A 16,671-nucleotide genomic window follows, 5' to 3' on the forward strand; every position below is an offset into this window, starting at 1 on the left:
GCTCTGAGATGCTTTCCCAGAACTACACCATATTTGTTTGCTTGCCTCTCAATTAATCCCTTTCATTAGGGCAGCTAGGTGGTACAATGGATAAAGTACTGGGCTGGATTTGGGAAGATCTGAGTTCAAATCTGTCTACAGACACATATTAGCTGTGTGATCCTGGCTAAGTCATTTAACCTCTGATTGCCTCAGTTTCCTCATCTGTAAAATGAAGATAATAATAGCATCTACCTCCCAGGGTTGTTTTGCATTTCAAATGAAATAATATTTGTAAGGCACTTTGTACTCCTGGAACATGATTGTTGTTGAGTTAAGTCATGCCCAACTCTTCTATGACCCCATTTTGGGGTTTTCTCGGCAATGATACTGGAATGATTTGCCATTTCCTTTTTCTAGCACATCGTAAGAGCTATGGCATAAATGTTAGCTATTATGCTCTAAGCAAACTTGCTTGTTTCAAGATCTTTTCCACTTCCTGAATCTTGGCTTTCCTCAAAGAGGCCTCTTCCCTTCAACTTTCTCCATTAGAGTTCCCCCTCTCTTATTCACCCTTGGCTCATGGAGATGAGGAGAGATTGACATGTTGCTTACTACCTACTTCCCACCTTTACTCCAAAAAATTTTCATCTTTAGAGGTCCACGCCCATGGTTTATACCTCCCTAAAATTTTTGTCACTGTTGACAATCAGCTTCCAGACTGAGTCTTCCATTTTTATTGGAGACTTCAACCTTTGGGTCCCAGAAATCCTCTGTACCTCATTCCCTGATATCAGCCTCAGTGATTTCAACATCCATCTTTATGCCTTCTTCAGAACTTTAACTCTAGTGACCTTCACCTTCCCTGTTTCTGAGTTACCCACCAGCCCAAACACAAGTTGAACTATCATCACTCTGAACTGATTTGCCTCTAAAATTCCAGCCTCTGAAACTCCCTATTCTGCCTCCAGCCTCTCATCTCTCCCTCTGCCACTCCTTTATGCCCCTTGTAGCTGTTCTTCACCATTATTGAGGTTCCTGTCACTCAAGCTATTCTCCCATTTCATCCCATTTTTGCCACTTTGAATTTGAATTAATTGAATTGAGATTGATTAATTAATTTGGATTAATTAAATTAATTGATTGATTAGGGAATTGATGTTCTCTATAACATCCATTAACCCATTGCCCACTTGACCTTCAATTAGACCTGCCTACTGTAATGATTGGAATGATGCCACCTGCTGGAGACTTACTGTAGAAAAGCTCCGCCATGAAAGGAAGGTCTTTGAGAGCAAGGCCAGGCAGCTTTTCTTTGGTGTCAGGAAATGACATTTGCTGGTGGGAGGAGGAAGGGGTAGCCGGGCACTCTGTCTTGCTCTCTTTTCCTGGAGACGCTGGTGGAGAAGGGAGTTAGAAATGCGCTCTCCCTTTAATAGACAGGAATCTAGGCCTTTTCTTCTCTCTTTACCAAATTCTTATTCTCTTTAATAAATGCTTAAAAGTCTAACTCTTGCTAAAGCTTATAACTTATTGGCGACCACTCAGATATTTTAGACAGTTTAGCTAGAATTTTAGCCCAATCCTAAACCCTGAATAATTGTTACTTTCTCCCCTCTCTGGCTACCCAAGTTCACTTCTGTGCCAACTGGGTCTTCTCTAAATAAGCATCTTTTAATCTATGCTTAGCCTTCACTGATTCCAGAAGCCCTTTTATTTAATCTTTACCGACTCTACTAAAAGCCCCATAGCAACTGTTCCTCACCTTGTTCACCCTTCCAGTGAATTCCATCCACAATGGAGAATGGAGAATCAGGAACCATTCACTTAAATGGGGTGAATACTTCCTGAATCTCCATCTCCCTTCCAATCACATTCCTGAGCTCCAAACCAGCCTTTCCAACTGTCCCCTGGACATCCCTTCCTGATCTTCCACTGATCCTTTAAGGCCAAACACATCACCTTTTGCTCAAAACCTGCTCTTCCCCCTGACTTCCTGTTTCCAGTTTGGGTTGATAATGTCACCACTCTTCCAGTCACTCACCCACATTTGTAACCCCTCAGTCATCTCTGAATTTTCCTCCTTCTTCATCCTGAACACCTAGTCAGGAGCCAGCCAACTTCTATCGATTTCTCCTCCAGAATATCTCATCAGTTTCTCATTTCTATTTCCATGGCCACCACCCTAGCTCAGGGCAATGAACAAGTTTCTCGGCTCCATTCCCTTCCTCTCCGGTGTTTTCTATATGTAGCTGCCAATCTAATCTTCCCAATTCCACAACTCTAGCCACATCACTCCATAATCTGCTTCAGAACAAGGTTCATTGCATAACCTTTAAGGCCTTTTGCAATCTGCATCTACCCTACCTTTCATTCATTTTGCAATGAGGACTGACATGCATAAGATACATTGGTGCTAAAATCTGTTGAACATTTCTTAGGTCCCTGCTATATGTAGAGCACTGTCAGTCACTGAGAAGATAAAAAAATCTAAATTAGACCCAGTTCCTGCCCTCATGGATTATTTAGTAGGGTGATAACACCTCCCATCCCAAACTATCTTCCTCTCATATAGATAGCTAGATTACAAAATGTGACATGATACATGCTTGAGAGAATTACAAAATAAAGGACTATGCAACTTCTCAGGGGGGAAGGACATTACCATCTCAGGGGTTGGCGAGGTACGCCAGGTCAGACTTAAGGTCTTCCCATTCTCTCAATACATCCTACTCTTTCCCACCTCTCTGTTTTTGCTTATACCATTCCCCACATGGCCATGCTGAGTGTCATTCTTCCCATTACTCTGACACCCCTACTATCTTTCAAGATCTAATTCAAACTGGACCACTTCTCTGTTAAAGGCATCATGGTGGCACGGTGGATAGGGTACTGAGGCCAGACTCAGAAAGACCCAAGTGCAAATTTGGCCTCACACACTTGATAACAGGCCAAGTCCTCTCCCCTCCCCAGCCCTGGTCTCCTTAACCATAACATAAGTATAATAAGAACACCTACCTCTCAGGGTTGTTGTGAGGACCACATGAGATAACACGTAACATGCACTATATAAAGTCTAGCTATTATTAATATTAATTATTATTATTATTAATTTCTTAAAGGACATGTGTGAGAAAATGGGTAGTTGTCTCCTCTCAATAAGGATATAACAGTCAATCACATTCCTCCTGACCTGTTTTTAGGATCTCATATCCCCTCCTCCCCCCTCTGGCTAACAAAATCACATGCTTCAAGGAGCCCTGGTCTCAATAAGGTCCACTCAGGAGTTGTGTCCATATAAAGAAGAATAAGGGCCACTTCTGAGTTATGCCCATATAAGGAAGAACTGATTAGGGATAGGAATACTGCGTTCTGATTAGCTAGTTTTTAGCAGATTATAACCCTTCAGTAATCAGACCAATGATGAAAAAGGAGAGAGTCCATAGGGACTAGGGTTTAAAACAGGGCCTGCAAGCCCCTATTCTTTGCACCCACTAGCTGCACACTAGAGTGCCTCCTTCTCACAAGAAGGAAATAAACGAGCCTTTGTCACATCGTTTCTGAGTTCCTGAGAATTATTGAGAAGAGGATTGTTTTCCCTCACAACATGGAAAGACACATGAAACTTCTAAGTAGGCTGAGGCACATTACCAGTCTTGACCTGCATGTGAAGAGTGGTATATAAGGCACCAAGGACAAAGAAGTTGAACTGGTTATAGAGTGGGAATAATGGCTAACAGATGCACAGCTAGGGTATATTGCACAGGTGTTCATGAATTATTAATAGAATCATATGGGCTTCTAGGACCTTGGGTCCATCCTCTGTGGAGGATTTCTGGAAAGATGTGGAATAGAATTGTGCAGCATTAAGAAAGATGATTCACTGAGAACCCCTACTCAAATTCTAATCAGTGTTAGTCGATCCATGATGATTCTATAAGGGGCATTGATTATTGGCAATTATTTTAATATAGGCATCTAGTAATACATATTTAGTCAGTTATTTAGTAATAGGTATAAGAATAAGCAATGTATTCATCCATATTTTGTGTAAGTTACATAGTAATATATAGATTTCCATAGAAGGGCCCTATAATGGGTTTAAAACTCAAAAGTAATGCCCACTACTTGGGTTTTTTTTTTTTTTTTGGTGAGGCAATTGGGGTTAAGTGACTTGCCCAAGGTCACACAGCTAGTAAGTGTTAAGTGTCTGAGGCCGGATTTGAACTCAGGTCCTCCTGACTCTAGGGCCAGTGCTCTATCCACTGCACCACCTAGCTGCCCCATGCCCACAACTTGTTTACTGGCTGTGGAGATAACTTGTATAACCACAGGAATGCTGGCCCAGATGTTTCACCCTGTTTTGCTCAAATTCTATGACCAAGTCAAGCTTGGGTGGAATGGTAACAGAACATATATAGAACCCTCAGTTTGTTCTTGGACCATCTCTTCTTACCCAACCTAAAGAGGAACCAACCCATCTTGTGACCATCTAGTCAGCAGGAACAGCCCCTGATTCCAAGTCCAGCATTTACCCAGCATATCACCCACTTCTACAGCACTGAAAGTGTAGTAATTCCAGACACCTGGAATTCAGGACCCTCAAGAGGCTCAGTGGATAGAGGGCTGGGCTTGGAGTTGGACACTACTGAGCAATAACAATGGTTCCACTCACCAATGCAAAACATCCCTAGAGGCCATCATTCTCCTCTTCTTCCTCAGGGTTGGCTAGGTGGCACAGTGGATAGAGCACTGGCCCTGGATTCAGGAGGACCTGAGTTCAAATCTGGCCTCAGACAGTTGACACACACTAGCTGTGTGACCCTGGGCAAGTCACTTAACCCTCATTACCCTGCAAAAACAAACAAAAAAACTGCAATCAAAAATGTTCTTCCTCCTTTTAGAACATAAGCTCCTTGAGGGTAAGAACTGTCTCTCTCTTGTGTTTGTTTCCCCAGCCCTAGGTACACAAGTAAGCCCTAAATAAATCCTTTTCCTTCCTTACATCCATTATCTCATTTGATCCTTGCAACAGCCCTGGGAGGTCTGTTCTATAAGTATTATTTATCTCCACTTCATGAAGGAGGAATTGGAGACTCATGGAGGTTAAATGAGTTCCCCTTTCAAACTGCCTTCATATATTCTCCAGAAATCTCACATATACCTGGATCTCTGTTGTGTCTCCCATAAGAATGTGAGAGAAGGGACTATGTCTGTGGAGTTTGGGGATTTTGTTTTGTCTTTCTTTGTATCCCAAGGACTTAGCCCAGTGTCTGGCACACAGTTGTTGTTTAATAAATGCTTCTTGGCTGATTAACTTGCCCATGGTCAGATAATAAGGAAGGAATCAAGTTGCATCTCAAGCATTTAGCACAGTGCCCGGTACAAAAATAAGCACTGGAAAAAATGCTGCTGAGGGAAATGATGGATTAATATGCACAACAACACATTGTTGGATATGGTTCGTGTGGGAATTTGTTTGGCTTGACTAATTATTTGTTGTGACGGTTTTGGTTTTTCTTTCTGTTTTTGTTTCTTCCTTCTTCATTTCTTTGTTTTGTTTTTATTTCTTCTTTTTTCCTTCCTTTCTTTGTTTCTTCTTTCTTTTTCCTTCCTTCCTTCCTTCCTTCCTTCCTTCCTTCCTTCCTTCCTTCCTTCCTTCCTTCCTTCCTTCCTTCCTTCCTTCCTTCCTTCCTTCCTTCCCTCCTTTCCTCTTTCCTTCCTTTCTTCCAAGGCAAGGAGGCAATGTAAGAATGAAAAAATTAATTCTTGACAATAGAAAAAAAATAAATAAAATTAAAATTTTAAGAGTTAAAAGAATAGATGCTTCTTTCTTCGATGAACTTCCTCAGCCATAGTCACCTACATGTTAAATAGCAGATCAAGTTGCTGTAGAAGGAAGTCTTTATCTTCAGAGAACAGAGAGCCTTCGCAAAGGATTGCCTGCTGGTTCCCCCCCTACACACACACACACACATACCTTTTTTTTTAAACCAAGGAAGCCCATATGAACCTTGGCATCCAGGATTGGTGCTTTCTCATTTATTCCGTTGTACTGCCAATGTAGCTCATATTCCTCCCAGAGGGATTATCTCCTGGCCAACATGATTGTCTCTGTTTTTTAGTTTCTCCTTGGGATCCAAAGCATGGAAAAGCCTTCTTTGCCAAAAGCAATAGAGTGGAAACTTGGGGGCCACCTGATCTCATCTCAGTACTGTTGTCCACTGACTGGCTGGGCAGCACTGGCCAAAGTGCCTCATCAGCCTGTGTCTTCCCTTGCCCGTCTGTGAAACAGAGAGAGTGATGATACCAGGAGAACTTAGCAAAGAGAGAAGAGCGCAAATCGTGTTCCCGGAGCAAGTGGTAAATAGAAAGTGTTACCCGAACGTTGACTAATAAGAATCTTGGCCAACTTCCTGGTCTGTGAAATGGGGTTAATGATACTGTGCCCCATCAAAGCTCCAGGGGGTTGCGAGCCTTAATGAATACTTGCAGAACAGCTGGAGATTGCCAAATAAGGGGTTCTGCAGAACCGTCTACTAGTGCTATTATTAATGCTAACTTATTTTGAACAGGAAAGAAACCAACGTTTTCATCATCCACTTAGCAACAAAGGGAGGATTCTCCCTAATTTGTCCACACTGAGAAGCTGCTCCCTTCTGAAGACATGCTTAGCCAGGCTTCTTCCAGTAGTTTTCGACTATGGACTCCAAATGGAATGCCGGTTTCTCCATTTGCTGCAGTTCTCCAGGAGGTAATGAGGTAAGGAGAAGCTGTAACATCGCTTGTCAGCAAGAGTGTAAACGGGATTCGGATGGATCAAACTGGAAGTCTTCTGAGGTTCCTTCCAGCTCTCATATTCTGAGTCTGTAATTCTGTGAAGGATGAACTTGAACAGTACAAGTTCAAGTGTATGGAAGGCAAAAAGAGCCCAAGAACTGGTAAAAAAAAAAAAACCAAAAAGACATTGGCTTGGGAACCTGGGGGAGGGGAAAAGGGTATGAAGGGGGAAGGAAGGGTCCTTGTCCCTTGTGCCCCTGCCACACCTTGACCATATCACATTGAAGCTTTAGTTCTCAGTTAGAGGCAGCTACATGCTGTACTGGGATTGGCATCAAGAGGACTTGAGTTCAAATTCTGGCTCAGGTACTGACTATTTGTGTGACCCTGGACAAGTCAGTTCTCTCATCTATTAAAAGAGAGAGAGAGAGAGAGAGAGAGAGAGAGAGAGAGAGAGAGAGAGAGAGAGAGAGAGAGAGAGAGAGATTGTTGGGGGGTTTTTTAAGCACCTAATACACAGGGTTGTTGTGAGGATCAAATGAGCTGTCGTGTTTGAGTCTTCAAGACCCCACTGGAGTGGTTTGCCATTTCCTTCTCCAACTCATTTGACAGATGAGGAAACTGAGGCAAACAGGGTGAAGTGATTCACCCAGGGTCACACAGCTTTGAACTAAGGTCAAATTTGAACTTGGATCTTCCTGACTCGGTGTCTGCTGCCTACCTGCTGTGCCACCTCGCTGCCCAACAAATGAGTAACATATATAAAGTACTTTGCAAATCTTAAGGTTATATCTATATCTTTATCTATATCCATATCTATATCTATATCTACACACACACATAAATGCTAACTATTATTGTTATTTCCTCAGCTTTAAAATGAGTTGGACTAGAAGATCCCAATACTCAAATGGATGTGTCATCTTACTGATTCCGGAGTTCCCTCTAATCAGGTAGATCACAAACCATCCCTGCCCTCTCACCCTCCTGTGTCATAAGATCTCAGATTCAGCACTGAAAGTGACCTGAGAGGCCATTGGGTCCAACTGCCAACGTCAAATAGTAGTTTATATATAAAACCAATTCAAAACAATCAAATGGGGGCAGCTAGGTGGTGCAGTGGATAGAGCACCAGCCCTGGATTCAGGAGGACCTGAGTTCAAATCCGACTTCAGACACTTAACACTTACTAGCCGTGTGACTTTGGGCAAGTCACTTAACCCCAACTGCCTCACAAAAAAACCAAACAAACAAACAAAAAACCCACACACAATTAGCAAAACAAAGAAAGAAAGAAAAAAACACCCACAAACGTTTTCAGCCAACACAGTGGCAAAAAAAAGTAAAGGGATAAACAAAATGCATGAATGGTGGTTGAATAAAATTCACAACCGATTGTAATAGACTCTTCTAGCATCTGGTAGTTCTTTTCATTTGTTAGCTCAGATATTATGAACCTGAAGGATAGTCTTTAACAGGAAGGCTAGTAGAGACTCAGATACTCACTAGCTGGGTGACCTTGGATAAGTCACTTCTGTCTACCTTAATTTCCTCATTTATAAAATGGGATAATAATAGCCCCTATCTCTCAGGGTGCTTGTGGGGGCCAAATGAAACACCATTTTTAAAGCACTTTGCAAACCTTAAAGTGCCATATAAATATTAGTTATTATTTTGCTCATAAGGAACCACTATGGAGGCTTTTCATCAATGGTAAATTTTTGCTGATGGGTGTATTTTTTTGCTCTCACTTCCTTTTTCTTTTCACATCAAAAGCACCTCCATTAAAATGACTTCTTTAGAAAAGCTTGTTTAAAGACATGTGTTGCTTAAATCTAGGGAGGTTAACCTCTAGATCTGGTGCTCATGAAGTCAATTGAGGCGGAGACAGAAATAACATAGAGAAAGAAAACCAGTCCTTTTATTTATAGACAATCTTCGAATCACATATAATTGAGCCACCAAAGCTCTAATTTGGAAGCTCTTCTATTATAGTCTCTTTGTCTGTCTTTAATGTGGGTCAGTGGGGGGGAAAATCATGACATCAGAAGGGATGTGGTTACTGAAAACTATGGCAGAAATGGACCTGTTTTTTCTGAGATCCATTTTGTGTGGAATTATAACCAAAAAATGGCTTTTTGTTGTGTACATGTATGTGTGCGTGTGTTTAAGTGTGGGTGAGCATATATGTGTATGGGAATATATATCTGTAAATGTATATGTGTGTGAAAGTGTAGGTGTGAGATCATGTGAGCCTATGAATGAGTGTGTGTACATGCTGACTATCAGGAGTAATACTTCCTTCTGATGCTTTTTGAAAATTCAAATGTTCTGGCTACTTGTTTCTTCTTGCCTCATGGGCTTGTTGCCATCAGTGTCAGTTTTGCTAGGACTGATGGGAGATGAGAGCATCTAAGTAGCAACTGCTGAGAAGTAATGACCATGTTTTGGGAAGGATGTTGATGCTCCCAAGGTGGTTCAGAAAAGGGCAATAGGAACATGGAGGGAATTGGAGAACATACCCTCCAAACAACACCAGCTTCAATAGAGATTTAACTGGGAGACATGAAGACTTGGGGAATGAGGGAGACTTGATTACTGGCTTCAAGTATTTGAAGGGTTGTCATGTAGACTGGAATAAAATTTGTTCTACTTGACCACAGAGAGCATAACTATGGTATAGGGGTGGGAGCCAGAGAAAGAAAGAGGAGGAGAGGGAGAACAGATTGCAGAGAGGTCGATTTATAGTTTTATAGTTTTATTTATAGATTTATGGTTAAGAAAATTTACAGATTAAATTAAATTAAAATTTTTAGATTAAATTACACTGTGCCCAGGGTATCCTAGGTTCTCTGTCACACACACACACACACACACACACACACACACACACACACACACACACACACAGAAGAAGTTCCAGTTCCAGCTCTGCTGGGGAAGTAATGGGCTCCCCATCACTAATGTCCTTTAAGGAGGAGGAGAGATGGAATTTGTTGAGGGAGGGGAGAGTGTCATAGTGGTACTGCTTATACAAGTACTGAAAGACTTTGCAAGTCTCTTCTGGCTCTGAGATTTGGGGATTCCTAGTGTGGAGAGGTAATTTTTTTTCCTGTGGGGCAATGAGGGTTAAGTGACTTGCCCAGAGTCACACAGCTAGTGTGACAAGTGTCTGAGGCTGGATTTGAACTCAGGTCGTCCTGAATCCAGGGCTGGTGCTGAGCCACCTAGCTGCCCCCATGGAGAGGTAATTATTAAAACAGCACACATTCTATAGCAACTTAAAGTCTACTGTGGAGACCACTTTGCTCACTTTCCAGTACAGTACAATGCACAATTAGTTGCCTGCTACATACCTTTTGATGATAATGATAATGAGGGAAAGGTTTTTTTTGTGGTTGGACTTCTAACATTTCAATGTTCATTTAATAGCCATGGAGTGTAAAATACCAAATGGAGCCTAGAACAAACAAGGTTGATTCCCCTTGAGAAGCTCATAGACATCGTCTGATATTAATATAACTGAATGTTCCAGTTTTCCTGGGACGGTCTCAGATTTTTACAGACTGTACTGGGTGGGCAAGTATCCTAAGGAGAGTCCAGGGAAAGTGCTGCTCCCAAAGCAAGAACTTGCATGCCATAGACCAGGGCTTGACAACCAATGGTAGCCTACCTAAGGTGACATATGGGGCAATTCTGATCGGCCTTGCCAGGTCCATCACTTGTGTAAAGGAAAGACTAATGGTCATGAAATGAAAAGACCCAAGTTTGGGTCTTCATTCTGTCACTTTTCATCATGAGTAAATCATTAATATCTCTGAACCTCAGTTTCCTCATGGGTAAGTTCAGCATAACAACATTTGCACTACCTACCTCATGTAGTCCTCCATTGATCCTTAGTAGCAGGTGAATAGGAACAAAGAGGGGAATGGTGAGATTGGAGTTAAATAGAACAGTCTGATGGAGGAACAAATCCAAATAAATTCAACAGGTGACCCAATGGGCAATTGAAAGATGGATGGTGGGTATTTATAGGCAGGATACAAAAATCACTTTCAATGGATCATGACTTGCATGTGGAGAGTGACATAAAAGATAAGGATGTGTTTGACCAGAAAAGCAGATGGGCTGGTCATGTAATGAGAATGCAAACAAGGCATGATGGAAGAATCTAAGGGCCACAATGGGACCCTTTGGCTATTAAGAGGAACAAAGGAAGACCGCAGAGACAAAAAACATAGAATAGAAGCCATTGGGTAGATCTTTTCTGGAGGATTTACTGAAGGTAAGACATAGATGAGAACCATGCATGTAACATGTAGAAGGACTGTGATCTTTACTTGTGGAGGGACCCTCTGATCAAAACTCCATCGAAACATCTAAATAAGCACTATGAGCCAAGCATTGTGCCTAAGATATAGTTAGTCTACTTTAGAGACAGAGTTCCTTGTTAGCCTAAAAGACTGATGCAATCTTAGGTTTCATCAATAGAGGCTCAGGGTACAGAAGCTTCATTGTAGGGATGATCCTGCACTTTAATGGATGGGGTTAGTGATAAACTATATGCCTGACTTTTGAGGACCACCACTGCAAAATTCTGAGTGGCTTATCACCAGATTGACTGCTGAGTGATGGATTTTTTGGCCACAGAAGCTCATAAAAACTGTTAACTTACTGCATCTTAGAGGGATTGCATTTTGCATGGGTGGAAGGACTATCTACTCTGATGAAATCCCAGATCCCTGGAAGTAATAAAATGTTTAGAACAGAGGTGTTAAATACTTGGTTCTTGGCAATCAGAATGTGGACTGAACCAGATTAAAATGTAATTGGAAGGGGGCAGCTAGGTGGTGCAGTGGATAAAGTACCCTGGATTCAGGAGTACTTGAGTTCAAATCCAGCCTCAGACACTTGACATTTACTAGCTGTGTGACCCTGGGCAAGTCACTTAACCCCCATAGCCCCACAAAAAAAAAATGTAATTGGAAAATAGTTAACAAAATAAATAATTCCATAAAACGTGGACAATATTTTTAAAATAAGTTGATACGTGACTGACGGGGATATTTATGTACAGATTAGCAATTTGTTTCTATTTAGTTTTTTAGCACTGGTCTAGGATGTCTCCAAAGGGACTTCTGCACTCAGTCTATCAGGAAAAACTACTTAAGGGAAGCAGGTTGGGACTTGTAGGGGAGAATGCATACACTTGGAAACAAATAGGTGATTTCTTTACTTTACTATTTAAAGATGGGGGGGGGCAGCTAGGTGGCACAGTGGATAAAGCACTGGCCCTGGATTCAGGAGGACCTGAGTTCAAATCCAGCCTCAGACACTTGACGCTTACTAGCTACATGACCCTGGGCAAGTTCATTTAACCCTTGTTGCCCCACCAAACACACACACACACACACACACACACACACACACACACACAAAGATGTAAAGATGTATTAAAAGCTTGGAAATTTCTTTTTCATCATATAGAATCATTCCAAGACTTTCAGTGCTGGAAGGAACCTAAGAAGTCATCTAGTACAATCTGACCCAGAACAAAAATCCAATTTATTTTTTATAGTGGTGAGGCACTGTCATGTAGCAGGATGAACAGCAGGCTGATTGCCAAGAGGAACATTGGGCTTAAATCCTAGCACCACACTTTAAAAATATATTATTTTATGTTTTCAATTAACAAGCATTTGATTTTCCGTTCCTTCCCCTTCCCTCCCATCACACAAAATATTATTAAAACAAACATACAAATATGCATATTCAAACAAATCAAAATCTCACATTGGCCATGTCCAAAACTATGTTTCATTCTGCACTCTCAATCTTTCAACTCTTTGTCAGTAGGTGGATAGTGGACATGAGTCCTCTGGAATCATGGTATTCATCTTTATAGTGTTACTTTTGTATAAATTGTTCCTCTGATTCTGCTCACTTCACTCTGCATCTGTTCATCCATATCTTCTGAGATCTATTTGAAACTGCCTCTTGTCTCAACTCCACATTCAACTCTCGTATCCTCATCTGTTGAATGAGGGGAGGGAACAAACCTTTATTAAGTATCTATTATGTGTCTGGCACTGTGATAATATTATTGCATTTGCTCCTCACAACAACCCTCGAAGATAGGTGCAATCATTAATGAGGGGGTTGCATTATGTTATCTTAAAGGTTCCTTTCAGTGTTCATTTTCCGATTCTAGGAAAAAGCTCCCTAAAGTAAAATGGAAAAACAATGAAAATGGCAATTCTACTTAGAGAAGGAAATTTCCCTCCTGTAGACTTGTATGGAGCTACAGAAGTTCATAGTAACTAGAATTGCTGGTCAGGGTTGGTGGAGAAGTGGAGCCCCTCGGGTGTGTTTAGGGGACTGTAGCTTCCAAACCACTTTCCCCAGTGGGTGATTTCAGAAAGATGTTCTTTTGGCCGATGCTCAGGCTTGGGTGGCTGCTGGGAAAGGGGTTATTTTAAACCTGCTGGAACAAAGGGAGCTGTGTCAATGGCTACTTCATGTGGTTCAGCCTGCAATTACAAGGCTGCAGGGGGAGGGTTAAGAAAACTTAGGGCTTGCCAAGAACTTCCCCAAGTCTAGAGGGCTATCTGAGGTGATAAAGACTCACCCAACTCAATAGCTGCTTCTCCTGTGAAGGCTTCCTTCATTCACCTAGCTGGAAGGAAGCTTTCTCTCTGAATACTTAGAGCAAGAAAGAACACTACCAATCACCAAGTTCACGGCTTCTTAACATTTTTTTCTTTTCTTGTCATGGCCTCCTTTACCAGTCGAAGAAAGTCTATGGACACCTTCTTAGAATATTGTTTTTAGGGGCAGCTAGTTGGCGCAGTGGATAGAGCACCGGCCCTGGATTCAGGAGGACCTGAATTCAAATCCAACCCCAGACACTTAATGATTACTAGCTGTGTTACCTTGAGCAAGTTACTTAACCCCAATTGCCTCACCGGGGGAAAAAAAAAGAATGCTGTTTTTACATGTACAACATAAAATTTATTTGTAAATTTATGTTATAACCAATTATATGGAAATAAAATTATCAAAATATTTTATATTTATTTTTATGTATATAAATATGTATAGATATAATTTTTGCTAACATTTATCATTATAATGTATATTATTATATTATATTATAACAATATTACATTATTATGTATATTATAATGATATTGTATTCTATTATATGCATATTGTATTATTTTGATTATAATATCAATTATGTGTAGTATATTGTTATAATGTATATATATTATTTTATATGTATATTTTATATGTATATAAATGCATTTATCAAAATAATCCCAGGTTAAGAATCTCCGCTTCTACTTCATCTCCTCATTTTATTTAATTTAATTTTTTATAAAATTTGAGTCCCCTACCTCATCCAGGCTTAAAGTGCAGAAGGCACTGATAAGACTTATTCCAGTCCCCAACAAGAAAGTCTTAACCCATTCCATTATTTATCTTTGGGCAGCCTGGGTGCCCTCTGGTCCCAGAGGGCTCACTGCATTGGTGCTAGACTTAATTCAGACACCAGGTTGCTTTTAGCATTACTACAGCTTGGAACTCCAGAGCTCAAGCAATCCACCAGTCCCAGCCTCCCTGACAGCCATTTTACAGGCATACACCACCATAGCTAACCCAAATCTTTCATTTTACAGATGAAGAAACAGAAACCCAGAAGCTCTGTGATTTCCCTAAGGTCGTTGGGATAGCAATGATTAGCAGAGTCAAACCCATATCTCCTGAATCCCCGTCTCAAATCCTTTCCCCTTCACCATGCTGCCTCTCCTATGATCTCAAAGCATTTTGTGCTCTTCATGGGGCAGGGAGGAAGAGTGGGGAGAATAGGGAAAAGACACTGCATCAAAGGAAGCTGAAAAGTAGGGAAACAGAGGTGGCACCTGCAAGGAGGAATGATTTATTTTTCTTAATGTAAACCACATCTTTATTGTTTCCCACTTCTCTATATTTTTTTAAACGAATGGAAATTTATTTTGTTTATTACCCACTCCACAGGGAAAAAAGAAAACATTCTTGTAACAAATATGTATAATCAAGCAAAAGTACATTCTTCCAATGCAAATATACTGTCATTCTCTCTCTCTCTCTCTCTCTCTTTCTCTCTGTCTCTGTCTCTCTCTCAGTACACAAAGAGCTTACATTCATCTGGGGGTAACATAATAAGTATACAGATAAATAAATACAGAGCGATAGTACAGTAATACTAAAATGCTTTTTAAGTAAATCAAAGTTAACAACCAGGGTGGTTTTGTGAGGCTTTATGCAATTGAACTGTTCTTTGAAGAAAGGAAAACAAATAAAAAGGAAAATTAACAAGATATCCAGCAATTTAGAATTGACTAAATGGGCTGTAGTACATGAATATGATAGTGCACCATTGTGCTATAAGAAATAAAGAAACAGATCACTTCAGAAAGACATGGAAAAGGGGGCAGCTAGGTGGCGCAGTGGATAGAGCACAGGCCCTGGAGTCAGGAGTACCTGAGTTCAAATCCGGCCTCAGACACTTAACACTTACTAGCTGTGTGACCCTGGGCAAGTCACTTAACCCCAATTGCCTCACTAAAAAAGAAAGAAAGAAAGAAAGAAAGACATGGAAAGACATAGAAGATCTGATTCAGTCTCTATATAGAGATTGATAGATAGATAGATAGATGACATAGATAGGTGACAGATGATGGGCAGAAAGATAGAGATGATAGAAAGATAGATGATAGGTAGATAGAAATAGATGACAGATGATAGATAGGTAAATAGATAGATATAGACAGACAGACAGATAGATAGATAGATAGATAGATAGATAGATAGATAGATAGATAGATAGATGCAGGTCGATAGGTAGATAGATGATAGCTAGAGATAGGTGACAGATGATAGAAAGATAGAGATGATAGAAAGATAGATGACAGATGATAGATAGATGGATAGAGACAGGTAGATGGATGGATTGATGGATAGATAGATAGATAGATAGATAGATAGATAGATAGATAGATAGATAGATAGATAGATAGATAGATGATAGATAGATTAAATTCTTCACTCTAAATTCGTCACCTCTCTGTAATGGATACCATGTTTTATTACTGGTCCTCTGGAATCATGGATGAGCATTATATTGATCATCATTCTTACAGTTTTCAATGAAGTTCTGTTGTGGGAGGAGTTCCATGTTCCAGGGGGAACTCCATCCTGGTCTGGGAGGGCTAACTCACCGAAAGAATTGGAGGCTCACAGCAAATCTTATAAAATAGAGAGATTTATTAGGAGAGAGTAATATATGGCCAGGAGACAGAGTCACGATAGAGATAGAGACTGTCTCTCTGAGTAAGCGGGGATATGCACACAGAAACTCCAAGCCCCAGGTGCACCCCAAACAAAAACCCCAAACCCTAGGCATGCCCCGCACAGAAGTCCTGTGCCCCAGTTGGCCTTGGGCACCTCTCCTAGGGGTGCCAATAAATTAGCTTGGGGTGTGTGGGTGGTTGGCCTGAGTTTCCTGTGAGAGAAGGGTTTTTATTCTGGAGTGGGGGTAGAGAAGGGGGAGCGAGTGACCAAAGAGTTCATGGCGGCAAGAGAGGAAGTTAAAGGACAACGTGCAGGGGGCATAGAGAGTCTGGTGGGTGAGTTTACAAGTCGTATGTCCTACTTTTCTTTGTCCTTATTTCTAAATTGGTTCTCTTCAATAAACCCTGTTTCTTTTTGTTTATCTTTTAATCTTGTTTCTCATCAGTCTGGGAGGAACAGTTAGTTAGGGGAGGGGGCAGCTCTTCCCATACTAAATTTGGCCCTTACAGATTGGTGGTTCCTATGGGGCTTAATGAACCTGGGGGATCTTTTAAAACCCCCCTTACAGATTGGCGA

This window comes from Dromiciops gliroides, chromosome 2, assembly GCF_019393635.1.
Source record: "Dromiciops gliroides isolate mDroGli1 chromosome 2, mDroGli1.pri, whole genome shotgun sequence".
In the NCBI taxonomy this organism is placed as follows: Eukaryota; Metazoa; Chordata; class Mammalia; order Microbiotheria; family Microbiotheriidae; genus Dromiciops; species Dromiciops gliroides.